This window comes from Bubalus kerabau, chromosome 13 (assembly GCF_029407905.1).
Source record: "Bubalus kerabau isolate K-KA32 ecotype Philippines breed swamp buffalo chromosome 13, PCC_UOA_SB_1v2, whole genome shotgun sequence".
Taxonomy (NCBI): Eukaryota; Metazoa; Chordata; class Mammalia; order Artiodactyla; family Bovidae; genus Bubalus; species Bubalus kerabau.
Genome location: NC_073636.1, coordinates 554,418 through 580,844, shown reverse-complemented (window position 1 = coordinate 580,844; position 26,427 = coordinate 554,418).

The following is a 26,427-nucleotide window of genomic DNA, read 5'->3' as shown; positions in this document are numbered from 1 at the left end:
CTGTGTGTACTAAAGGGAGTCAAGCCTCCTGTGGAGTTTGGAGAGAGGACTCGGGATTGGACTCCAGGCCATGCAGGAAAAGAAGGCCCTCATCTCGAGATGACGGTGGCGTCTCGTGGGTTTTCTCGAGCTGCGGCGCCAGTGTGGGGTGTCTCATGAAGTACCACAGGGATTTCAGGGAGCCTCTTGTGTGGCGTCAGGAAAATCCAGTATTCCATTCGAGTTGCAAGTTAGAACTGGGGATTGCTCTCCAGTCACTGCAGGGCAAAATAGACCTCATCTACGCTTGTGTCCAGGACCTAGTGTTCCACTACTGGGCCGACAGGGATCTCAGGGTTGCATTCTCGACTCACCCGGAGAGTCAGGCCTCGTCTTGAGGGGAAAAAAAGGACTCCGCTCTCCTGTCGAGTCGCGACGGGTATCTCTTGGAGCCCACTGCGTGGCGTAAAGGGAGTGAATCCTCCTATGGAGTTTGGAGAGATGACTCGGGATTGTTTTCCTGGCCATGCAGGAAAAAAGGCCCTCATCTCGCGATGACGGGGGCGTCTCGTGGGTTTTCTCCAGCTGCGGCGCCAGTATCAGATTTCTCACGAGGTATGACGGGGAGCTCAGAGAGCCTCTCGTGTGGTGCTAGGGACGTCAGGTCTCCGTGCGTGTGGTGAAGGGGAGTGCGTGATTTCTCTCGAGTCATAGTAGGCGAATCGGGCCTCAAGACGCATTGAAGAAGGACTCTCGAGGTCTTTCTCGGGTTGCGGCAGGGAACCCTGGGTTCCCTCGACTTGTTTCGGTGACCTCAGGTAACTTCTCAGGGTGCCTCTGAGAAGTCAGGGACACTGTGGATTTGGGAGGGGCCTTTCGTTACTCAACTGGGTTTGGTGCAATCGAAGAGGGCCTCATCTCGAATGGAGGCAGGAACCTCAGGGGTCCTCTCCATTTCTGACTCGGGTCGCAGAGTACCTGCCGAGTACGGACAAGAGAGTCACGCCTCGTCTTCCGTGGAGGAATGGATCTCCGCTTGCCTTTCGAGTTGTTCACGGAGTGACAGGCCACTTGTTGAGCTGTGTGTGGAACCTGCGGGTTTTTCCGGACGATGCACAGGGGTGTCAGTGCCCCTTCGTGTTGTGCCTTCATCCACAGGGTTGCCTTCAAAGAGGTGTCCGGGCATCGGGTTCTTTTCAAGAGCGTACCAGAAAATTGGGGTCTTTCAGCATGTGGTACCACCCACGAGGCTACGTCTCGAATTTCCTCGGGAGACCGGCCTCATCCTGAAGTTCGCCGGGAAGGTAGGGAACCCTTGCAGACAAAGCAGGGGAATCGACCCACCGGTCGTGATCAGAAGGGGAGAAGGGGCTCAGATGAAGTGGTGCCGGGAACCTCGGTGGTCCCCTCCAGTGAGACCGGTATGTCACGGCACTTTTGAGGTCGCATCAAGGGTGCCAAGTACAGTTTCGCACTTCAAGACGGAACGTGGGAATTCTCTGGAGATGCTCTAGCGGGCAAGGGCCTCATATTGCGATGACGAGGGAAACACGTGGTTTTTCTCGAGTTGCGGCGGGATTCTCGAGTTACGACGGGGAATTCAGGCTTCCTCTTGTGTTGGCCCAGGAAGTCCAATCTTCCATTCAACTTGTCAGAGAGAGCTGGGGGTTGCTCTCGAGTCACTTCAGGGCAAAGAGTCCTCATCTAGGCTTGGGTCCAGGACGTAGTGTTCCTCTCCAGGGGCAACAGGGATATCGGGGTCGCATTCCAGTCTCACCCGGTGGGTCACGCCTCGTCTCGAGTGGAAGCAAAGGACTCCACTATCCTCTCGAGTCGCGACGTGTACTCTTGGAGCCCAATGAGTGGCCTAAAGGGAGTCAAGCGTCCTGTGTAGCTTGGACAGAAGGTTCACGCTTGATCTGCATACCATTCAGTTAAAGATGGCCCTCCTCTCGTGATGATGGGAGCGTCTCATGGGTTTTCTCGAGCTGCGGCGCCAGTGTGGGGTTTCTCACGAGATATGATGGGGAGCTCAGGGAGCCTCTCGTGCGGCGCCAGAGAAGTCAGGCCTCCATGCGTGTGGCCAGGCAGATCGCGTCATTGCTCTGGAGTCATGGGAGGGACTAGGGCCTCAAAACGCATTTAAGAAGGACTCTCGAGGTCTTTCTTGGGTTGGGGCCGGAAACACTCGTTTCCCTCGACCTCTACCGGGGACCTTAGGGAACTTCCCAGGTGCCTCTGAGAGGTGAGGGATACTGAGGAGTTAGAGGGGCCTCTCGGGACTCCACTAGGTTTGACGAAATGAAAGAGGGCCTCATCTCGATTGGAGGCAGGAACCTCAGGCTTCCTCTCCATCTCTGACTCCGACCGCAGGGTCCCTGCAGGGTTGGGACAGGAGAGTCAGGCCTCGTCTTGTCTGAGTAATGGAACTCTGCTTGCCTCTCGAGTCGTTCAGTGGGTCTCAGGCCCCTTGTCGAGCTGTGTGTGGAACCTGCGGGTGTTTCCAGAAGATGCACGGGGGTGTCATTGCCCCTTCATTTGGTGCCTTCCCCCACAGGGTTGCCTTCAAAGAGGTGTCCGGGCATCAGGTTCATTTCAAGAGCGGACCGGGAAATCGGGGTCGTTCGACATGTGGCACCACTCACGTGGCTCATCTCGAATTTCCTCGTGAGACCAGCATCATCCTGAGGTGCGCCGGGAAGGCCGGGAACACCTTCCAGACCACGCAGGGGAATCGACTCTCCTGTCGCGATCAGGAGGGGAGAAGGGGCTCAGATGAAGTGGTGCCGGGACCCTCGGTGTTCCCCTCGAGGGAACCCAGCGTGTCGGGGAACTTTTGCGGTCGCATCAAGGGTGTCAAGTACCGTTTCGCCCTTCAGGGCAGAACATGGGTCTTCCCTGGAGACACCGGGAACTTCGGTGTTCCCCTGGAGTGAGACCGGTATGTTGGGGAACTTTGGGGTCGCATCAAGGGTGCCAAGTAGCATTTCGAACTTTAAGATGGAACGTGGGACTTCTCTTGAGACTCTGGCTGGCAAGGGCCTCATATTGCCATGAAGGGGGAACCACATGGTTTTTAAGACTTGAGGCTGAATTCTCGAATTACGATGGGAAATTCAGACTTCCTCTTGTGTTGACCGTGGGAAGACCAATCTTCCATTCAAATTGTGAGGGAGAGATGGAGGTTGCTCTCGAGTCACTGTAGGGCAAAATAGACCTCATCTAGGCTTGTGTCTAGGACATAATGTTCCACTCCAGGGGCGACAGGGATCTCGGGGTTGCATTCCAAACTCACCCGGGGAGTCAGGCCTCGTCTCCAGGGAAGCAAAGGACTCCGCTCTCCTCTCGAGTCGCACCGGGTATTTCTTGGACCCAACTGAGTGGCCTAAAGGGAGTCAATACTCCTGTGAAGTTTGGAGAGAGCACCAGGAATTGCTCTCCAGGTCAGGCAGGAAAAGAAGGCCCCCATCTCTCCTTGACGGGGGCATCTTGTGGTTTTTCTCGAACTGCGGCGCCAGTGTGGGTTTTCTCACGAGGTACGATGGGGTACTCAGGGAGCCTCCTGTGTGGTACTAGGGAAGTCAGTTTTCCTGCGTGTGGCGAGGGGAGCGCGTCCTTGCTCTGGAGTCATGGTAGGGGAATCAGGCATCAAGAGACGTTGAAAAAGGGCTCTCCAAGTCTTTCTCGGGTTACTTCAGGAAACTCTGGGTTCCCTCGACTTGTGCCAGTGACCTCAGGTAGCTTCTCAGGGAGCCTCTGAGAATTCAGGGATACTGTGGTGTTGGGAGGGGCCTCTCGGGACACCACTGAGTTTGGTTCAATGGAAGAGGGCCTCTTCTCTAGTTGAGGCAGGAACCTCAGGGTTCCTCTCCATTTCTGACTCCAATTGCAGGGTCCCTGAAGAGTTGGGACAGGAGAGTAAGGCCTCGTCTTCCGTGAAGGAATGCAACTTCACTTGCCTCTCGAGTTGTTCACGAGGTGACAGTCCACATTTGGAGCTGTGAGTGGAATCTGCGGGTTTTTCCAGACGATGCATGGGGATGTCAGTGTCCCTTCGTGTTGTGCCTTCATCCACAGGGTTGCTTTCGACGAGATGTCCGGGCGTCAGGTTCTTATCTAGAGTGGACCGGGAATTCGGGATCTTTCAGCATATGGCACCAACCATGAGGCTACTTTTCGAATTTCCTCATGAGACCGGCCTCATCCGGAGGTTCGCGGGGAACGTCGGGAACCCCTTGCAGACAAAACATGGGAATCGACCCTTCTGTCGCGATCAGGAGGGGTGAAGGGGCTCACAGGAAGTGGTGCCGTGAACTTTGGTGTTTCCCTCGAGTGAGACCGGTATGTCAGGGAACTTTGGGGGTCGCATCAAGGGTGCCAAGTACCGTTTTGTACTTCAGGATGGAACGTGGGACTTCTCTTGATACGCTGTAGCGGCCAAGGGCCTCATCTTGCGATGACGGGGGAGCCACGTGGTTTTTCTCGAGTTGCGGCGGGATTCTCGAGTTACGACGGGGATTTCAGGCTTCCTCTTGTGTTGGGCCAGGGAAGTCCAATCATCCATTCGAGTTGCGAGGGAGAGCTGGGGGTTGCGCTCGAGTCACTGCAGGGCAAAGGAGACCTCATCTAGGCTTGTGTCCAGGACCTAATGTTCCTCTCCAAGGGCCACAGGGATCTCAGGTTTGCATTCCAGACTCACCCAGGGAGTCAGGCCTCATGTCGAAGGGAAGCAAAGGACTCCGCTCTCCTTTCGAGTCGCGACGGGCACCTCTTGGAGCCCACTTTGTGGCCTAAAGGGAGTCAAGCCTCCTGTGAAGTTTGGAGAGAGGACTTGGGACTGCTCTCCAGGCCATGCAGGAAAAGATGGCCCTCATCTCGCGATGACGGAGGGATCTTGTGGGTTTTCTCGAGCTGCGGCGCCAGTGTGGGGTTTCACACGAGGTACGACGGGGAGCTCAGGGAGCCTCTCGTGTGGCGCCAGGGAAGTCAGGTCTCCATGTGCATGGCGAGGGGGAGCACATTATTGCTCTCGAGCTATGGTAGGGGAATCTGACCTCAAGACACATTGAAGAAGGACTCTCGAGGTCTTTCTTCAGTTGTGGCAGGAAACCCTTATTTCCCTCGACTTTTGCCGGTGGCCTCAAGGAGCTTCTCAGAATGCCTATGAGAAGTCAGGGATACTGTGGAGATGGGAGGGGCCTCTCGGGACTCCACTGGGTTTGTTTTAATGGAAGAGGGCCTCATCTCGGGTTGAGGCAGGAACCTCAGGTTTCCTCTCCATTTCTGACTCAGATCGAAGCGTGCCTGCAGAGTTGGGATTGGATACTCAGGCCTCGTCTTGTCTGAGGAAGGGAACTCCGCTTTCCTCTCTCATTGTTTAAGGGGTGACAGGCCAGTTGTGGAGCTGTATGTGGATCCTGCGGGGTTTTCCGGACGATGAACAGGGTTGCCAGTGCCCCCTCGTGTAGTGCCTTCATCCACAGGGTTGCCTTAGAAGAGGTGTCCAGGCATCGGGTTCTTATCAAGAGCAAGACCGAGAAATCGGGGTCTTTTGGCACGTGGCACCAACACGAGGCTACGTCTCGAATTTCTTCGTGAGACTGGCCTCATCCTGAGGTGCGCCATGAAGGTCGGGAACCCCTTCTAGACAAAGCAGGGGGATTGACCTTCCTGCCGTGATCAGGAGCGGAGAAGGGGCTCAAATGAAGTGGTGCCAGGAACTTCGGTGTTCCCTTGGAGTGAGACCGGTATATTGGGGAACTTTTGGGGTCGCATCAAGGGTGCCAAGTAGCATTTCGAACTTTATGACGAAACATGGGACTTCTCTTGAGACTCTGTAGCGGGCAAAGGCCTCATATTGCGATGAATGGGGAACCACGTGGTTTTTAAGAGTTGCGGCGGGATTCTCGAGTTACGACGGGGATTTCAGACTTCCTCTTGTGTTGGCCCAATGAAGACCAATCTTCCATTCGAATTGCGAGGGAGAGATGGGTGTTGCTCTCGAGTCACTGTAGGGCAAAATAGACCTCATCTAGGCTTTTGTCCAGGACATAATGTTCCTCTCCAGGGGCAACAGGGATCTCGGGGTTGCATTCCAGACTCACCCGAGGTAAGGCCTCGTCTCGAGGGGAAACACAGTACTCTGCTGTCCTCTCAAGTCGCGACAGGTATCTCTTGGAGCCCATTGAGTGGCCTAAAGGGAGTCAAGCCTCCTGTGAAGTTTGGAGAGAGGACTTGGGACTGCTCTCCAGGCCATGCAGGAAAAGATGGCCCTCATCTCGCGATGACGGAGGGATCTTGTGGGTTTTCTTGAGCTGCGGCGCCAGTGTGGGGTTTCACACGAGGTACGACGGGGAGCTCAGGGAGCCTCTCGTGTGGCGCCAGGGAAGTCAGGTCTCCATGTGCATGGCGAGGGGGAGCACATTATTGCTCTCGAGCTATGGTAGGGGAATCTGACCTCAAGACACATTGAAGAAGGACTCTCGAGGTCTTTCTTCAGTTGTGGCAGGAAACCCTTATTTCCCTCGACTTTTGCCGGTGGCCTCAAGGAGCTTCTCAGAATGCCTATGAGAAGTCAGGGATACTGTGGAGATGGGAGGGGCCTCTCGGGACTCCACTGGGTTTGTTTTAATGGAAGAGGGCCTCATCTCGGGTTGAGGCAGGAACCTCAGGTTTCCTCTCCATTTCTGACTCAGATCGAAGCGTGCCTGCAGAGTTGGGATTGGATACTCAGGCCTCGTCTTGTCTGAGGAAGGGAACTCCGCTTTCCTCTCTCATTGTTTAAGGGGTGACAGGCCAGTTGTGGAGCTGTATGTGGATCCTGCGGGGTTTTCCGGACGATGAACAGGGTTGCCAGTGCCCCCTCGTGTAGTGCCTTCATCCACAGGGTTGCCTTAGAAGAGGTGTCCAGGCATCGGGTTCTTATCAAGAGCAAGACCGAGAAATCGGGGTCTTTTGGCACGTGGCACCAACACGAGGCTACGTCTCGAATTTCTTCGTGAGACTGGCCTCATCCTGAGGTGCGCCATGAAGGTCGGGAACCCCTTCTAGACAAAGCAGGGGGATTGACCTTCCTGCCGTGATCAGGAGCGGAGAAGGGGCTCAAATGAAGTGGTGCCAGGAACTTCGGTGTTCCCTTGGAGTGAGACCGGTATATTGGGGAACTTTTGGGGTCGCATCAAGGGTGCCAAGTAGCATTTCGAACTTTATGACGAAACATGGGACTTCTCTTGAGACTCTGTAGCGGGCAAAGGCCTCATATTGCGATGAATGGGGAACCACGTGGTTTTTAAGAGTTGCGGCGGGATTCTCGAGTTACGACGGGGATTTCAGACTTCCTCTTGTGTTGGCCCAATGAAGACCAATCTTCCATTCGAATTGCGAGGGAGAGATGGGTGTTGCTCTCGAGTCACTGTAGGGCAAAATAGACCTCATCTAGGCTTTTGTCCAGGACATAATGTTCCTCTCCAGGGGCAACAGGGATCTCGGGGTTGCATTCCAGACTCACCCGAGGTAAGGCCTCGTCTCGAGGGGAAACACAGTACTCTGCTGTCCTCTCAAGTCGCGACAGGTATCTCTTGGAGCCCATTGAGTGGCCTAAAGGGAGTAAAGCCTCCTGTGAAGTTTGGAGAAAAGACCAGGGATTGCTCTCCAGGTCAGGCAGGAAAAGAAGTCCCCAATCTCGCGATGACGGTGGGTTTTCCCGAGCTGCGGCGCCAGTGTGGGGTTTCTCACGAGGTATGACGGGGAGCTCAGGGAGCCTCTCATGTGGCGCCAGGGAAGTCAGGTGTCCATGCGCATGGCGAGGGGGAGCGTGTCATTGCTCTCGAGTCATGGTAGGGGAATCCGTCCTCAAGACGCGTTGAAGACGGACTCTTGAGGTCTTTCTCGGGTTGCGGCAGGATATCCTGTGTTCCCTCGACTTGTGCCGGTGACCTCAGGGAGTTGCTCAGGGTGCCTCTGAGAAGACACTGATACTGTGGAGTTGGGAGGGGCCTCTCGGGACTCCATTGGGTGTGGTATAATACAAGAGGGCCTCATCTCGTGTTGAGGAAGGAACCTCAGGGTTCCTCTCCATTTCAGACTCCGATCTCAGGATTCCTGCAGAGTTGGGACAGGAGAGTCAGGCCTCGTATTCTGTGGAGAAATGAAACTTAGCTTGCCTCTCGAGTTGTTCACGAGATAACAGGTCACTTGTCGAGCTGTATGTGGAACCTGCAGAATTTTCCAAAAGATGCACGGGTGTTCAGGGTCCCTCCTTGTTGTGCCTTCATCCTACGGGATGCATTCCAAGAAGTGTACGGGCATCGGGTTCTTATTAATAGCTGACCGGGAAATGGGGTCTTTCCGCATGTGGCACCACCCACGAGGCTACATCTCCAATTTCCTCGTGAGACAGGCCTCATCCTGATGTGCGCTGGGAAGATCGGTAACCCCTTCCACACAAAGCAGGAGAAAAGACACTCCTGTTGCAATCAGGAGGGGAGAAGGGGCTCAAATGATGTGGTGCGGGGAACATGGGTGTTACCCTCGAGTGAGGCCTGTATGTTGGGGAACTTTGGGGGTGCCATCATGGGTGCCAAGTACCGTTTTGCACTTCAGTAGGAACGTGGGACTTCTTTTGAGACGCTGTGGCGGGCAAGGGCCTCATGCTGCGAAGACGATGGAACCACGTGGTTTTTTTCGAGTTGCGGCGGGATTCTCGAGTTACGACGGGGATTTCAGGCTTCCTCTTGTGTTAGCCCTGGGAAGCCCAAACTTCCCTTCGAGTTGCGAGGGAAAGCTGGATGTTGTGCTCGAATCACTGCAAGGCCAAAGAGACCTCATCTAGGCGTGTGTCCAGGACCTAATAGTCCTCTCAAGGGAAGACAAGGATCTCGGGATTGCACTCCAGACTCCCCCGGGGATTCAGGCCTCGCCTCGAGGGGAAGCAAAGGACTGCGCTCTGCTCTCGAGCCGCGAGGCGGATCTCTTGGAGCCCACTGAGTCGCCTCAAGGGAATCCATCCTACTCTTCAGTTTGGAGAGAAGACTCGGGATTGCTCTCCAGGCCAGGCAGGAAAAGAAGGCCCTCAGCTCGCGAGGACGGGGGCGTCTCAGGGGTTTCCTCGAGCTGCGGCGCCCGTGGGGGTTTTCTCCCGAGGCACGACGAGGATCTCAGGGAGCCTCTCGTGCGGCGCCAGGGAAGCCAGGTCTGCATGCGCGAGGCGAGGGGGTGCGCATCATTGCTCTCTAGTCCAGAGAGGGGACAAGGGCCTCAAGACACTTTGAAGAAGGACTATCGAGGTCTTTCTCGAGTGGCGGCGGGAAACCCTCATTTCCCTCGACTTCTGCGGGGACCTGAGGGAACTTCCCAGGGTGCCTCTGAGAGGTGAGGGATGCTGTGGAGTTAGCGGGGCCTCTCGGGACTCCGCTGGGGTTGGCGCAATGGAAGACGGCCTCATCTCGAGGGGAGGCAGGAACCTCAGACTTCCTCTCTGTTTCTGACTCCGACCCTCCGACCTCAGGGTCCCTGCAGAGTTGGGAGCGGAGAGTTAGGCCTCGTCTAGTCTGAGGAAGGGAACTCCGCTTGCCTCTCGAGTTGCTCAGAGGGCCTCAGGGCCCTCTTCGAGCTGGGTGTGGAACCCACGGGTGATTCTGGATGATGCACGGGAGTGTCAGTGCCCCTTCGTGATGTGCCTTCACCCACAGGGTTGCCTTCGAAGAGGTGTCCGTGCAACGGGTTCTTCTCAAGAGTGGACCGGGAAATCGAGGTCGATCGGCATGTGGCACCAACCCCGTGGCTCATCTCGAATTTCCTCGTGCGGACGGCCTCATCCTGAGATGCGCCGGGAAGGCCGGGAATCCCTTCCAGACCACGCAGGGGAATCGACACTCCTGTCGCCATCAGGAGGGGAGAAGGGGCTCAGATGAAGTGGTGTCGGGACCCTCGGTGTTTCCCTCGAGGGAACCCGGTGTGTCAGGGAACTTCTGGGGGTCGCATGAAAGGTGTCAGGTACTATTTCGCACTTCAGGATGGAAACTGGGACTTCCCTTGAGACGCAATAGCGGGCAAGAGGCTCATCTTGCAAAGACGATGGAACCACGTGGTTTTCCTCGAGTTGCGGCGGCATTCTCGAGTTACGACGGGGATCTCAGGCTTCCTCTTGGGTTGGCCCTGGGAAGCCCAATCTTCCCCTCGAGTGAGAGGGAAAGCTGGGGGTTGAGCTCGAGTCACTGCAGGGCCCAAGAGACCTCACCTAGGCGTGTGTCCGGGACCTAATATTCCTCTCCAGGGAAGGCAGGGATCTCGGGGTTGCATTCCAGGCTCCCCCGGGGAGTCAGGCCTCGTCTCGAGGGGAAGCCAAGGACTCCGCCCTCCTCTCGAGTCGCGACGCGGGTCTCTGGGAGCCCCCTGAGCGGCCTCAAGGGAGTCCAGCCTCCTCTTCAGTTTGGAGACAGGACCCGGGATTGCTCTGCAGGCCATGCAGGAATAGAAGGCCCTCAGCTCGCGAGGACGGGGGCATCTCAGGGGTTTCCTCGAGCTGCGGTGCCCGTGGGGGTTTTCTCCCGAGGCACTATGAGGATCTCAGGGAGCCTCTCGTGCGGCGCCAGGGAAGTCAGGTCTCCATGCGGTGGCGATGGGGATCGAGTCATTGCTCTCGAGTCACGGGAGGGGACTAGGGCCTCGAGACGCGTTGAAGAAGGACTCTCGAGGTCTTTTTCGGGGGGTGGCGGGAAACCCTCGTTCCCCTCGCCTTCTGCCGGGGACCTTAGGGAACTTCCCAGGGAGCCTCTGAGAGGCAAGGGATCCTGTGGAGTTGGCGGGGCCTCTCGGGACTCCGCTGGGTGTGGCAAAAGGGAAGAGGGCCTCACCTCGAGGGGAGGCAGGAAACCCAGGCTGCCTCTCCGTTTTGGACTCCGACCGCAGGGTCCCTGCAGAGTTGGGACAGGAGAGTCAGGACTCGTCGTGTCTGAGGAAGGGAACCCCGTTTGCCTCTCGAGTTGTTCAGGGGGTCTCAGGCCCCTCGTCGAGCTGTGTGTGGAAGCCGCGGGTCTTTGCGGACGATGCACGGGGGTGGCAGTGCCCCTTCGTGTTGTGCCTTCACCCACAGGGTTGCCTTCGAAGAGGGGTCCGGGTCTCGGGTCCTTCTCAAGGGCGGACCGGGGAATCGGGGGCGTTCGGCATGTGGCCCCACCCACGTGGCTCGTCTCGAATTTCCTCGTTAGACCGGCCTCATCCTGAGGTGCGCCGGGAAGGCCAGGAACCCGTTCAAGACCATGGAGGGGAATCGCCTCTCCTGTCGCGATCAGGAGGGAAGAAGGGGCTCAGAGGAAGCAGTGCCGGGACCCTCGGTGTGCCCCTCGGGGGAACCTGCCATGTCGGGGGACTTTTGGGGGTCGCAGGAAGGCTGTCAGGTACCGTTTCGCCCTTCAGGGCGGAACAGGGGACTTCCCTTGAGACGCCGTCGCGGGCAAGGGGCTCATCTTGCCAAGAGGTGGGAACCACGTGGTTTTTCTCGAGTTGCGGCGGCATTCTCGAGTTACGACGGGGATCTCAGCCTTCCCCTTGGGTTGGCCCTGGAAGCCCAATCTTCCCCTCGGGTTGCGAGGGAAAGCTGGGGGTTGCGCTTGAGTCACTGCAGGGCCGAAGAGACCTCACCTAGGCATGTGTTCGGGACCTAATATTCCTCTCCAGGGAAGGCAGGGATCTCGGGGTTGCATTCCAGGCTCCCCCGGGGAGTCAGGCCTCGTCTCGAGGGGAAGCCAAGGACTCTGCTCTCCTCTCAATTCGCGACGCGGGTCTCTTGGAGCCCCCTGAGCGGCCTCAAGGGATTCCAGCCTCCTCTTCCTTTTGGAGAGAGGACCCGGGATTGCTCTCCAGGCCATGCAGGAAAAGAAGGCCTTCAGCTCGCGAGGACGGGGGCGTCTCAGGGGTTTCTTTGAGCTGCAGCACCCGTGGGGATGTTCTCCCGAGGCACGACGAGGATCTCAGGGAGCCTCTCGTGCGGCGCCAGGGAAGTCAGGTCTCCATGCGCGTGGCGAGGGGGATCGCGTCCTGGCTCTCGAGTCACGGGAGGGGACTAGGGCCTCGAGACGCGTTGAAGAAGGACTCTCGAGGTCTTTCTCGGGGGGCGGCGGGAAACCCTCGTTTCCCTCGCCTTCTCCCGGGGACCTTAGGGAACTTCCCAGGGTGTCTCTGAGAGTTGAGGGATACTGTGGAGGTGGCGGGGCCCCTCGGGACTCCGCTGGGTTTGTCGCAATGGAAGAGGGGCTCATCTCGAGGGGAGGCAGGAACCTCAGACTTCCTCTCTGTTTCGGACTCCGACATCAGGGTCCCTGCAGAGTTGGGACAGGAGAGTCAGGCTACGTCTTTTCTGAGGAATGGAACTCCGCTTGCCTCTCGAGTTGTTCATGGGGTTTCAGGCCCCTTGCCAAACTGTGTGTGGAATCTGCAGGTTTTTCCAGACGATGCACGGGGGTGTCAGTGACCCTTCGTTTTTTGTCTTCATCCACAGGGTTGCCTTCGAAGAGGTGTCCGGGCATCGGGTTCTTATGAAGAGCGGACCGGGATATCGGGGTCGTTCAGCATTTGGCACCACCCATGTGGGTTGTCTCGAATTTCCTTATGAAACTGGCCTCATCCTGAAGTGTGCCGCGAAGGTCATGAAACTCTTCCAGACAAAGCAGAGGAATCGACCCTTCTGTGGCGATCAGGAGGGGAGAAGTGGCTCAGATGAAGTGCTGCTGGGAACCTCGGTGTTTCCCTCAAGTGAGACAGGTATGTCGGGTAACTTTTGGGGTCGCATAAAGCGTTCCAAGTACCGTTTCGCTCTTCAAAATGGAACATTGGACTTCTCTTGGGGTGCTCCAGCGGGCATGGGCCTCATCTTGGAATGACTGGGGAACCACTTGGTTTTTCTCGAGTTGCGGTGGGATATTTGAGTTACCACAGGGAATTCATGCTTCCTCTTGTGTTGGCCCACAAAAGTCTTATCTTCCATTCGAGATTCGAGGAAGAGCTGGAGGTGCGCTCTAGTCACTGAAGGCAAAAGAGACCCCACCAAGGCTTGTGTGCAGGACCTAATGTTCATGTCAAGGCTCGACAGAAATCTCGGGGTTGCATTCCAGACTCACCTTGGAGTCAGGCCTCGTCTCGAGGGGAAGCAAAGGACTCTGCTCTCCTCTCGAGTCGGACGGGTATGTCTTGGAGCCCACTGAGTGGCTTAAAGGGAGTCAAACCTCCTCTGGTGTTTGGAGGGAGGACACGGGATTGCTCTCCAGGGAATGCATGAAATGAAGGCCCTCATCTCCCGATGACTGGGGCGTTTCGTAGGTTTTCTCGAGCTGTGGCGCTAGTGTGGGGTTTCTCACGAAGTAAGACTGGGAGCTCAGTGAGCCTCTCACGTGGTGCCAGGGCAGTCAGGTCTCTATGCACGTGGTGAGAGGGAGCCCGTCATTGTTCTCGAGTCATGGTAGGGGAATTGGGCCTGAAGACGTGTTAAAGAAGGACTCTCGAGGTCTTTCCTGAGTTGCAGCAGGAAACCCTGGGTTCCATCGACTTGTGCCAGTGACCTCAGGAAGCTTCTCAGCGTGCCTCTGAGAAGTCAGGGTCACTGTGGAGTTGGGAGGGGCCTCTCAGAACTCCACTGGGTTTGGTGCAATGGAAGAGGGCCTCATGACAAGTTGAGGCAGGAACCTCAGGGTTCCTCTCCTGGCTTCGAATGCCCCAGATCTGACTCGGATCGCAGAGTCCCTGCAGAGTTGGGACAGGAGAGTCAGGCCTCGTCTTGTGTGGAGGAATGGAACTCCGCTTGACTCTCGCGTTGTTCATGGGGTGACAGGCCACTTGTCGATTTGTATGTGGAACTTGCGGGTTTTTCTGGACGATGCACCGGGGTGTCACTGCCCCTTCGTGTTGTGCCTTGATCCACAGGATTGCCTTCGAGTTGGGTTCTGCCATCGGGTTCTTATCAACAGCGGACCAGGGAATTGGGGTCTTTTCGCATGCCGCACCACCCACGAGGCTATGTCTCAAATTTCCTCGTGAGACTGGCCTCATCTTGATGTGCGCCAGGAAGGTCGGGAATGCCTTCCAGACAAAGCAGGGGAATCGAACCTCCTGTCGCGATCAAGAGGGGAGAAGAGTCTCAGATGAAGTGGTGCCGGGAACCTCGGTGTTCTCCTCAAGTGAGACTGGTATGTCAGGGAACTTTTGGGGTCGCATCAAGGGTTCCAAGTAACTTTTCGCTCTTCAATACGGAACGTGGGACTTATCTTGAGACGCTGTAGCGGGCAAGGTCCTCATCTTTCGATGACGGGGGAACCACGTGGTTTTTCTTGAGTTGCGGCGGGATTCTCGAGTTACGACGGGGAATTCAGGCTTCCTGTTCAACTGGCCCAGGGAAGTCCAGTTTTCATTCGAATTGCGAGTTAGAACTGGGGATTGCTCTCGAGACACTGCAGGGCCAAATAGACTTCATCTAGGCTTGTGTCCAGGACTTAATGTTCCTCTGCTGGGGTGACAGCGATCTCGGCATTGCATTCTCGACTCACCCGGGGAATCAGGCCTCGTCTCGAGGGGAAGCCAAGGACACCGCTCTCCTGTCAAGTCGCGACGGGTATATCTTGGAGCTCACTGTGTGGCCTAAAATGAGTCAAGCCTCCTGTGGAGTTTGGAGAGAGGACTCAGGATTGCTCTCCAGGCCATACAGCAAAAGAAGGCCCTCATCTCATGAGGACTGGGGTGCCTCGTGGGTATTCTCAAGCTGCGGCTCCAGTGTGGTGTTGCTCACGAGGTATAATGGGGAGCTCAGGGAGCCTCTCCTGTGGCGCCAGGGAAGTCAGGTTTCTATGCGCGTGGCTAGGGGGAGCGCGTCATTGCTCTGGAGGCATGGTAGGGGAATCGCACCTCAAGACGCGTTGAAGAAGGACTCTCGAGGTCTTTTACTGGTTGGGGCAGGAAACCCTTGGTTCCCTCGACTTGTGCCGGTGATCTCAGGAAGGTCTAAGGGTGCCTCTGAGAAGTCAGGGATACTGTGCAGTTGGGAGGGGTCTCTCGGGACTCCACTGGGTTCGGTGCAATGGAAGAGGGCCTCATCTCGAGTGGAGGCAGGAAACTCATGTTTCCTCTCCTGACTTCCCCTGGGCCAGATCTGACTCGGATCGCAGTTTTGCTGCAGAGTTCGAACAGGAGAGTCAGGCCTCGTCTTGTGTGGAGGAATGGAACTCTGCTTGCCTCTCCAGTTGTTCACGGGGTGACAGGTCACTTCTCGAGCTGTGTGTGGTACCTGCGGGTTTCTGCGGACGACACCCGGGGGTGTCAGTGCCCCTTCGTGTTGTGCCTTCATCAAAAGGGTTATCTTCAAAGAGGTGTCCGGGCATTGGGATCTTATCAAGAGCGAACCGGGAAATCGGGGTCTTTCGGCATGTGTCACCATCCACGAGGCTATGTCTCGAATATCCTCGTGAGACCGGCCTCATCCTGAGATGCACTGGGAAAGGCGGGAACCCCTTCAAGACAAAACAGGGGAATCGACCCTCCTGTCGCGATCAGGAGGGGAGAAGGGGCCCAGATGTAGTGGTGCCGGGAACCTCGGTGTTCTCCTCGAGTCAGACCAGTGTGTCGAGGAACTTTTGAGGTCGCATCAAGGGTGCCAATACCGTTTCGCACTTCAAGACAGAACGTGGGACTTCTCTTGAGACGTTGTAGGGGGCAAGGGCCTCATCTTGCGATGACGGGGGAACCACGTGGCGTTTCTCGAGTTGTGGCGGGATTCTCGAGTTTCGACGGGGAATACAGTCTTCCTCATGTGTTGGCCCAGGGAAGTCCTATCTTCCATTCGAGTTTAAAGGGAGAGCTGGGTATTGCCCTCGAGTCACTGCAGGGCAAAATAGACCTCATCTAGGCTTGTGTCCAGGACTTAATGTTCATCCCTAGGGGCGACAGGGATCTCGGGCTTGCATACCAGACTCAGCCGGGGAATCAGGCCTCGTCTCGAGGGGAAGCAAAGAACTCCACTGTTTTTTTGAGTCGCGATGGGTATCTCTTGGAGCCCACTGTGTGCCCTAAAGGGAGTCAAGCCTCCTGTGCTGTTTGGATAGAGGACTCGGGATTCCTCTCCAGGCCATGCAGGAAAAGAAGGCCCTCATCTCGCGATGACGGCGGCGTCTTGTGGGTTTTCTAGACTGCCACGCTAGTGCCAGGTTTCTGACGAGGTACGAGAGGGAGCTCAGGGAGCCTCTCGTGTGGCGCCAGGGAAGTCAGGTCCCCATGAGATGGCTAGGGGGAGCTCGTCATTGCTCTCGAGTCATGGTAGGGTAATCGGGCCTCAAGACGGGTTGAAGAAGGACTCTCGAGGTCTTTCTCGGGGCACTGCATAAAACCCAGGGTTCCCTTGACTTGTGCCTGCGACCTCAGGGAGCTTCTCAGAGTGCCTCTGAGAAGTCAGGGATACTGTGCAGTTTGGAGGGGCCTCTCGAGACTCCTCTGCATTTGGTGGAATGTAAGAGGGACTCATCTCGAGTTGAAGCAGGAACCTCAGTGTTCCTCTCCATTTCTGACTCAGATCGCAAGGTCCCTGCATGTTGGTACAGGAGAGTCAGGCCTCGTCTTTTCTGGAGGATGGGACTCCTCTTGCCTCTCGAGTTGTTCTCGAGGTGACAGGCCACTTGTCGAGCTGTGTGTGTAACCTGCCCGTTTTTCCGGATGATGCACAGGTGTGTTAGTGCCCCTTCGTGTTGTACCTTCATACTCAAGGCTGCCTTCCAAGAGGTGTCCGAGCATCGGATTCTTATCAAGAGCGGACCGGGAAATTGGAGTCTTTCAGCAAGTGGCACCACCCACAAAGCTACGTATCGAATTTCCCCATGAGACCGGCCTCATCCTGAGTTGTGCAGGGAAGGTCGGGCCCCCTTGCAGACAAAGCAGGGGAATCGACCCACCGGTCACGATCAGGAGGGGAGAAGGGGCTTAAATGAAGTGGTGCCGGGAACCTCGGTGTTCCCCTTGAGTGAGACCGGCGTGTTGAGGGACTTTTGGGGTCGCATCAAGGGTGCCAAGTACCGTTTCTCATTTCAAGACGGAACCTGGGACATCTTTTGAAACGCTGTAACGGGCAAGGGCCTCATCTTGCGATGACGGGAGAACCACGTGGTTTTGCTCGAGTTGCGGCGGGATTCTCGAGTTATGACCGGGAATTTAGGCTTCCTCTTGTTGGCCTTGAAATCCAATCTTCCATTCGGGTTGCGAGGGGGAGCTGGGGATTGCGCTAGAGTCACTGCAGGGCAAAAGAGACCTAATCTAGGCTTGTGTCCAGGATCTAACGTTGCTCTCCAGGGGCGACAGGGATCTCGGGTTTGCATTCCAGACTGATCCAGGGAGTCAGTTCTCACCTCGAGGGTAAGCAAAGAATTCCGCTCTCGTCTCGAGTCGCGATGGGTATCTCTTGGAGCCCACTGTGTGTACTAAAGGGAGTCAAGCCTCCTGTGGAGTTTGGAGAGAGGACTCGGGATTGGACTCCAGGCCATGCAGGAAAAGAAGGCCCTCATCTCGAGATGACGGTGGCGTCTCGTGGGTTTTCTCGAGCTGCGGCGCCAGTGTGGGGTGTCTCATGAAGTACCACAGGGATTTCAGGGAGCCTCTTGTGTGGCGTCAGGAAAATCCAGTATTCCATTCGAGTTGCAAGTTAGAACTGGGGATTGCTCTCCAGTCACTGCAGGGCAAAATAGACCTCATCTACGCTTGTGTCCAGGACCTAGTGTTCCACTACTGGGCCGACAGGGATCTCAGGGTTGCATTCTCGACTCACCCGGAGAGTCAGGCCTCGTCTTGAGGGGAAAAAAAGGACTCCGCTCTCCTGTCGAGTCGCGACGGGTATCTCTTGGAGCCCACTGCGTGGCGTAAAGGGAGTGAATCCTCCTATGGAGTTTGGAGAGATGACTCGGGATTGTTTTCCTGGCCATGCAGGAAAAAAGGCCCTCATCTCGCGATGACGGGGGCGTCTCGTGGGTTTTCTCCAGCTGCGGCGCCAGTATCAGATTTCTCACGAGGTATGACGGGGAGCTCAGAGAGCCTCTCGTGTGGTGCTAGGGACGTCAGGTCTCCGTGCGTGTGGTGAAGGGGAGTGCGTGATTTCTCTCGAGTCATAGTAGGCGAATCGGGCCTCAAGACGCATTGAAGAAGGACTCTCGAGGTCTTTCTCGGGTTGCGGCAGGGAACCCTGGGTTCCCTCGACTTGTTTCGGTGACCTCAGGTAACTTCTCAGGGTGCCTCTGAGAAGTCAGGGACACTGTGGATTTGGGAGGGGCCTTTCGTTACTCAACTGGGTTTGGTGCAATCGAAGAGGGCCTCATCTCGAATGGAGGCAGGAACCTCAGGGGTCCTCTCCATTTCTGACTCGGGTCGCAGAGTACCTGCCGAGTACGGACAAGAGAGTCACGCCTCGTCTTCCGTGGAGGAATGGATCTCCGCTTGCCTTTCGAGTTGTTCACGGAGTGACAGGCCACTTGTTGAGCTGTGTGTGGAACCTGCGGGTTTTTCCGGACGATGCACAGGGGTGTCAGTGCCCCTTCGTGTTGTGCCTTCATCCACAGGGTTGCCTTCAAAGAGGTGTCCGGGCATCGGGTTCTTTTCAAGAGCGTACCAGAAAATTGGGGTCTTTCAGCATGTGGTACCACCCACGAGGCTACGTCTCGAATTTCCTCGGGAGACCGGCCTCATCCTGAAGTTCGCCGGGAAGGTAGGGAACCCTTGCAGACAAAGCAGGGGAATCGACCCACCGGTCGTGATCAGAAGGGGAGAAGGGGCTCAGATGAAGTGGTGCCGGGAACCTCGGTGGTCCCCTCCAGTGAGACCGGTATGTCACGGCACTTTTGAGGTCGCATCAAGGGTGCCAAGTACAGTTTCGCACTTCAAGACGGAACGTGGGAATTCTCTGGAGATGCTCTAGCGGGCAAGGGCCTCATATTGCGATGACGAGGGAAACACGTGGTTTTTCTCGAGTTGCGGCGGGATTCTCGAGTTACGACGGGGAATTCAGGCTTCCTCTTGTGTTGGCCCAGGAAGTCCAATCTTCCATTCAACTTGTCAGAGAGAGCTGGGGGTTGCTCTCGAGTCACTTCAGGGCAAAGAGTCCTCATCTAGGCTTGGGTCCAGGACGTAGTGTTCCTCTCCAGGGGCAACAGGGATATCGGGGTCGCATTCCAGTCTCACCCGGTGGGTCACGCCTCGTCTCGAGTGGAAGCAAAGGACTCCACTATCCTCTCGAGTCGCGACGTGTACTCTTGGAGCCCAATGAGTGGCCTAAAGGGAGTCAAGCGTCCTGTGTAGCTTGGACAGAAGGTTCACGCTTGATCTGCATACCATTCAGTTAAAGATGGCCCTCCTCTCGTGATGACGGGAGCGTCTCATGGGTTTTCTCGAGCTGCGGCGCCAGTGTGGGGTTTCTCACGAGATATGATGGGGAGCTCAGGGAGCCTCTCGTGCGGTGCCAGAGAAGTCAGGCCTCCATGCGTGTGGCCAGGCAGATCGCGTCATTGCTCTGGAGTCATGGGAGGGACTAGGGCCTCAAAACGCATTTAAGAAGGACTCTCGAGGTCTTTCTTGGGTTGGGGCCGGAAACACTCGTTTCCCTCGACCTCTACCGGGGACCTTAGGGAACTTCCCAGGTGCCTCTGAGAGGTGAGGGATACTGAGGAGTTAGAGGGGCCTCTCGGGACTCCACTAGGTTTGACGAAATGAAAGAGGGCCTCATCTCGATTGGAGGCAGGAACCTCAGGCTTCCTCTCCATCTCTGACTCCGACCGCAGGGTCCCTGCAGGGTTGGGACAGGAGAGTCAGGCCTCGTCTTGTCTGAGTAATGGAACTCTGCTTGCCTCTCGAGTCGTTCAGTGGGTCTCAGGCCCCTTGTCGAGCTGTGTGTGGAACCTGCGGGTGTTTCCAGAAGATGCACGGGGGTGTCATTGCCCCTTCATTTGGTGCCTTCCCCCACAGGGTTGCCTTCAAAGAGGTGTCCGGGCATCAGGTTCATTTCAAGAGCGGACCGGGAAATTGGGGTCGTTCGACATGTGGCACCACTCACGTGGCTCATCTCGAATTTCCTCGTGAGATCAGCATCATCCTGAGGTGCGCCGGGAAGGCCGGGAACACCTTCCAGACCACGCAGGGGAATCGACTCTCCTGTCGCGATCAGGAGGGGAGAAGGGGCTCAGATGAAGTGGTGCCGGGACCCTCGGTGTTCCCCTCGAGGGAACCCAGCGTGTCGGGGAACTTTTGCGGTCGCATCAAGGGTGTCAAGTACCGTTTCGCCCTTCAGGGCAGAACATGGGTCTTCCCTGGAGACACCGGGAACTTCGGTGTTCCCCTGGAGTGAGACCGGTATGTTGGGGAACTTTGGGGTCGCATCAAGGGTGCCAAGTAGCATTTCGAACTTTAAGATGGAACGTGGGACTTCTCTTGAGACTCTAGCTGGCAAGGGCCTCATATTGCCATGAAGGGGGAACCACATGGTTTTTAAGACTTGAGGCTGAATTCTCGAATTACGATGGGAAATTCAGACTTCCTCTTGTGTTGACCGTGGGAAGACCAATCTTCCATTCAAATTGTGAGGGAGAGATGGAGGTTGCTCTCGAGTCACTGTAGGGCAAAATAGACCTCATCTAGGCTTGTGTCTAGGACATAATATTCCACTCCAGGGGCGACAGGGATCTCGGGGTTGCATTCCAAACTCACCCGGGGAGTCAGGCCTCGTCTCCAGGGAAGCAAAGGACTCCGCTCTCCTCTCGAGTCGCACCGGGTATTTCTTGGACCCAACTGAGTGGCCTAAAGGGAGTCAATACTCCTGTGAAGTTTGGAGAGAGGATCAGGAATTGCTCTCCAGGTCAGGCAGGAAAAGAAGGCCCCCATCTCTTCTTGACGGGGGCATCTTGTGGTTTTTCTCGAACTGCGGCGCCAGTGTGGGTTTTCTCACGAGGTACGATGGGGTACTCAGGAAGCCTCCTGTGTGATACTAGGGAAGTCAGTTTTCCTGCGTGTGGCGAGGGGAGCGCGTCCTTGCTCTGGAGTCATGGTAGGGGAATCGGGCATCAAGAGACGTTGAAAAAGGACTCTCCAAGTCTTTCTCGGGTTACGTCAGGAAACTCTGGGTTCCCTCGACTTGTGCCAGTGACCTCAGGTAGCTTCTCAGGGAGCCTCTGAGAATTCAGGGATACTGTGGTGTTGGGAGGGGCCTCTCGGGACACCACTGAGTTTGGTTCAATGGAAGAGGGCCTCTTCTCTAGTTGAGGCAGTAACCTCAGGGTTCCTCTCCATTTCTGACTCCAATTGCAGGGTCCCTGAAGAGTTGGGACAGGAGAGTAAGGCCTCGTCTTGTGTGAAGGAATGCAACTTCACTTGCCTCTCGAGTTGTTCACGAGGTGACAGTCCACATTTGGAGCTGTGAGTGGAATCTGCGGGTTTTTCCAGACGATGCATGGGGATGTCAGTGTCCCTTCGTGTTGTGCCTTCATCCACAGGGTTGCCTTCGACGAGATGTCCGGGCGTCAGGTTCTTATCTAGAGTGGACCGGGAATTCGGGATCTTTCAGCATATGGCACCAACCATGAGGCTACTTTTCGAATTTCCTCATGAGACCGGCCTCATCCGGAGGTTCGCGGGGAACGTCGGGAACCCCTTGCAGACAAAACATGGGAATCGACCCTTCTGTCGCGATCAGGAGGGGTGAAGGGGCTCACAGGAAGTGGTGCCGTGAACTTTGGTGTTTCCCTCGAGTGAGACCGGTATGTCAGGGAACTTTGGGGTTCGCATCAAGGGTGCCAAGTACCGTTTTGTACTTCAGGATGGAACGTGGGACTTCTCTTGATATGCTGTAGCGGCCAAGGGCCTCATCTTGCGATGACGGGGGAGCCACGTGGTTTTTCTCGAGTTGCGGCGGGATTCTCGAGTTACGACGGGGATTTCAGGCTTCCTCTTGTGTTGGGCCAGGGAAGTCCAATCATCCATTCGAGTTGCGAGGGAGAGCTGGGGGTTGCGCTCGAGTCACTGCAGGGCAAAGGAGACCTCATCTAGGCTTGTGTCCAGGACCTAATGTTCCTCTCCAAGGGTCACAGGGATCTCAGGTTTGCATTCCAGACTCACCCAGGGAGTCAGGCCTCATGTCGAAGGGAAGCAAAGGACTCCGCTCTCCTTTCGAGTCGCGACGGGCACCTCTTGGAGCACACTTTGTGACCTAAAGGGAGTCAAGCCTCCTGTGAAGTTTGGAGAGAGGACTTGGGACTGCTCTCCAGGCCATGCAGGAAAAGATGGCCCTCATCTCGCGATGACAGAGGGATCTTGTGGGTTTTCTCGAGCTGCGGCGCCAGTGTGGGGTTTCACACGAGGTACGACGGGGAGCTCAGGGAGCCTCTCGTGTGGCGCCAGGGAAGTCAGGTCTCCATGTGCGTGGCGAGGGGGAGCGCATTATTGCTCTCAAGCTATGGTAGGGGAATCTGACCTCAAGACGCATTGAAGAAGGACTCTAGAGGTCTTTCTTCGGTTGTGGCAGGAAACCCTTATTTCCCTCGACGTTTGCTGGTGGCCTCAAGGAGCTTCTCAGAATGCCTATGAGAAGTCAGGGATACTGTGGAGATGGGAGTGGCCTCTCGAGACTCCACTGGGTTTGTTTTAATGGAAGAGGGCCTCATCTCGGGTTGAGGCAGGAACCTCAGGTTTCCTCTCCATTTCTGACTCAGATCGAAGCGTGCCTGCAGAGTTGGGATTGGATACTCAGGCCTCGTCTTGTCTGAGGAAGGGAACTCCGCTTGCCTCTCTCGTTGTTTAAGGGGTGACAGGCCAGTTGTGGAGCTGTATGTGGATCCTGTGGGATTTTCCGGACGATGAACAGGGTTGCCAGTGCCCCCTCGTGTAGTGCCTTCATCCACAGGGTTGCCTTAGAAGAGGTGTCCGGGTATCGGGTTCTTATCAAGAGCAAGACCGAGAAATCGGGGTCTTTCGGCACGTGGCGCCAACACGAGGCTATGTCTCGAATTTCTTCGTGAGACTGGCCTCATCCTGAGGTGCGCCATGAAGGTCGGGAACCCCTTCTAGACAAAGCAGGGGAATCGACCTTCCTGCCGTGATCAGGAGGGGAGAAGGGGCTCAAATGAAGTGGTGCCAGGAACTTCGGTGTTCCCTTGGAGTGAGACCAGTATATTGGGGAACTTTTGGGGTCGCATCAAGGGTGCCAAGTAGCATTTCGAACTTTATGACGAAACATGGGACTTCTCTGGAGACTCTGTAGCGGGCAAAGGCCTCATATTGCGATGAATGGGGAACCACGTGGTTTTTAAGAGTTGCGGCGGGATTCTCGAGTTACAACGGGAAATTCAGACTTCCTCTTGTGTTGGCCCAGTGAAGACCAATCTTCCATTCAAATTGCGAGGTAGAGATGGGTGTTGCTCTCGAGTCACTGTAGGGCAAAATAGACTTCATCTAGGCTTTTGTCCAGGACATAATGTTCCTCTCCGGGGCAACAGGGATCTCGGGGTTGCATTCCAGACTCACCCGAGGTAAGGCTTCGTCTCGAGGGGAAACAAAGTACTCTGCTCTCCTCTCAAGTCGCGACAGGTATCTCTTGGAGCCCATTGAGTGGCCTAAAGGGAGTAAAGCCTCCTGTGAAGTTTGGAGAAAGGACCAGGGTTTGCTCTCCAGGTCAGGCAGGAAAAGAAGTCCCCATTCTCGCGATGACGGTGGCGTCTCGTGGGTTTTCCCGAGCTGCGGCGCCAGTGTGGGGTTTCTCACGAGGTATGACGGGGAGCTCAGGGAGCCTCTCATGTGGCGCCAGGGAAGTCAGGTGTCCATGCGCATGGCGAGGGGGAGCGTGTCATTGCTCTCGAGTCATGGTAGGGGAATCCGGCCTCAAGACGCGTTGAAGACGGACTCTTGAGGTCTTTCTCGGGTTGCGGCAGGATACCCTGTGTTCCCTCGACTTGTGCCGGTGACCTCAGGGAGTTGCTCAGGGTGCCTCTGAGAAGACACTGATACTGTGGTGTTGGGAGGGGCCTCTCGGGACTCCACTGCGTTTGGTGCAATGGAAGATTGCCGGGAGCCAGCGAGAGACATTCCACTCGTGACAAATGTCATGAGGAAAGAGTCTCGGCATACGCAAAGGCGGGATCGAGCCTCCGGGAGTTCCCCCATATATTCTTCAGCATTTACCCCCCAAAAACAAAGTCTGCCTTCTTTATTGCTTTGTTCTCTCACCTCTGACATTACTGGGGATGTCCCCCACCACCATCTCACTCTCTCTGTCAAAGAGCTAACTTACAGCTCCAACTAATAATGTTCCTGGGCAATTAGTAGTGTTTAAATCCAAACCCCTCAGATGGTTTTCTAACTCGCCTGACAAGTTTACCCGGTCTCCTACAGCTATGCATACGATTGTGTACAGTCTCCCAGCCTCGAGACGCACGGGAAGTTTAAGATATTCAAATAGCTTAGAGCCTCTCAGAGAGTTAGAAACTGTCAGAATAAAACTAGTAAAAGATTTCATTGATGAACCAATGCTTTTTGCCAAGTTTCCACATCCCCTGAATTGTATCCTTGAATGTGTGCTAATTAATATAGTTGGTATGTAGAAAAAATAAGTAGTGGCCTTGATGTTGGTAACTTTAGACCCTTAAGGTAATAAATTCTTTTCTTTGTTGTAAACCCATTACACATCCTCCCTATAGGAATGCAATTTTATCTTCGAAAGATGGCGCCAAACCTTAAACAATTACTCTTAGAGAAAATAACTCTTATGGTTGATAAGTCTTTGTCAAGAGTCATAAAATGTTAATAGGTCTTCTGGCCAGAAGATGATGTAAATCATCTAAACCATTTTTATACGATAAATCTGCAGAAAAGAAACCCTGGTTTTTGATAAGGATTAAAGACTGCTGACTTTGCATCCCCTATTATCCTCTATGTGTAACTTAGGGTATTAAAACCTGTGTTGAAAATAAAGCTACGGGCCTTGCTCGCCAACGCTTGGCCTCCCCATGTCATTATTCCCCTCAATTTTCATATGAGTGTCCATCTGGAGCGCGGATATCCTCTGCGACCATTTATTTGCCTGGGCTTCGAAGACCCACTCGATAAGGTGTCTAAGGTGGGGCACCTTCCTCTATTCTAGAGGGCACTTGCAGCATCCGTGGTCAGAGCTAACCTGGTGTCACGGGTTATATTGATTTTCCGCGTAAACCAAGCTACTCAGCTGCTTTTCTCCACTGAATTTTCCTACTGAGCTATCCTCATTCTATTACTCTTTATATCTTTGATGAATAAATAAATATATAAATAGGTCGCCTACTCCATCTTCCCTTCAAATACCCTGGATCAGCTGGGGCTGGACCTCTGCAGGTGGCGCCCGAGACAGGCATTTCGAAGGTAAATCCCCAACCCCATTCCCCCAGTGTTCAGTTTTGGGGACAGATAGGATCCCACTTAGGGGGCTGCAGATCCCCTTGTAGAATAGACAGGGCGAGAGGAGTGGGAAGTGTTGAAGAGTTAGAGAGAAAAAACGGTTTCTAAAAAGGCTGACAAAAAAGGCCTAATCTTTAGATAGCTAAAAGCAAAATCTTTTACTATCCTTAAGTTTCTGACATGGGCAACACTGAATCAAATGAAAGACAGCTCTTTATAGGAGTAATTTTACAGTTATTAAGTAAAAGAAGAATCAAGGTTAAAAAATCTTCCATTCAATCATTTTTTTACATTTGTACAAGACCACTGCCCTTGGTTTCTACAACAAGGCACTGTTAACCTAGATATCTTGAAAAAACTAGGAAAACAGCTAAGAGCTTATTGTGCTCTGCAAGGTTTGGAAAAAATCCCTACTTACACCTTTCCTCTGTGGAATATGACTAGAGATGTTTTAGATCCAGCTCATGAATTTGAAAAGGTACCTGTTAAAGAGGAAAGTAAAGTTGGAAAAGTACCTGTTAAACAAAAAAGCAAATCTGAAAAGGTACCTGTTATAAAGAAAAGTGAAAATGAAGAGGCTATACCTAGCTATCGACAGCTAAATGAATGGCTAGCCGCTATGACTGCCAATGAGCATGTAAAAGATAGGGATGAAAAGAAAGATCAGCTCTCCCCTCAATTTGAAAAAGGTTTAGAGGAAACAGCAGCTCGATGCCATTCTGATGAGGATTTTTTTTTTTTTTAAGCTAAAGATGCTCCTAAAAGTTTAAGAAAACATCCCTAATCAGACCATCCGCTCCTAGGAGGTTGAGGGAAACATCCCCGATCAGACAGTTCGTAAGATTTAGTTACCAAACAGTTAAAGGATCTCCGGAACAGAAGAGGAAAACTTCGGGACGCTCCCATCCCCCTATGCCTCCTCCTCCATGTCAGGGTAAAGGGCCACCACTAAGAGTTTCCCGGAGAAGGATTTTCTCTAGTCCCAAGGATGAACTTGATCCTCACCTTGAGGCTTCTTTTCTAGTCCCC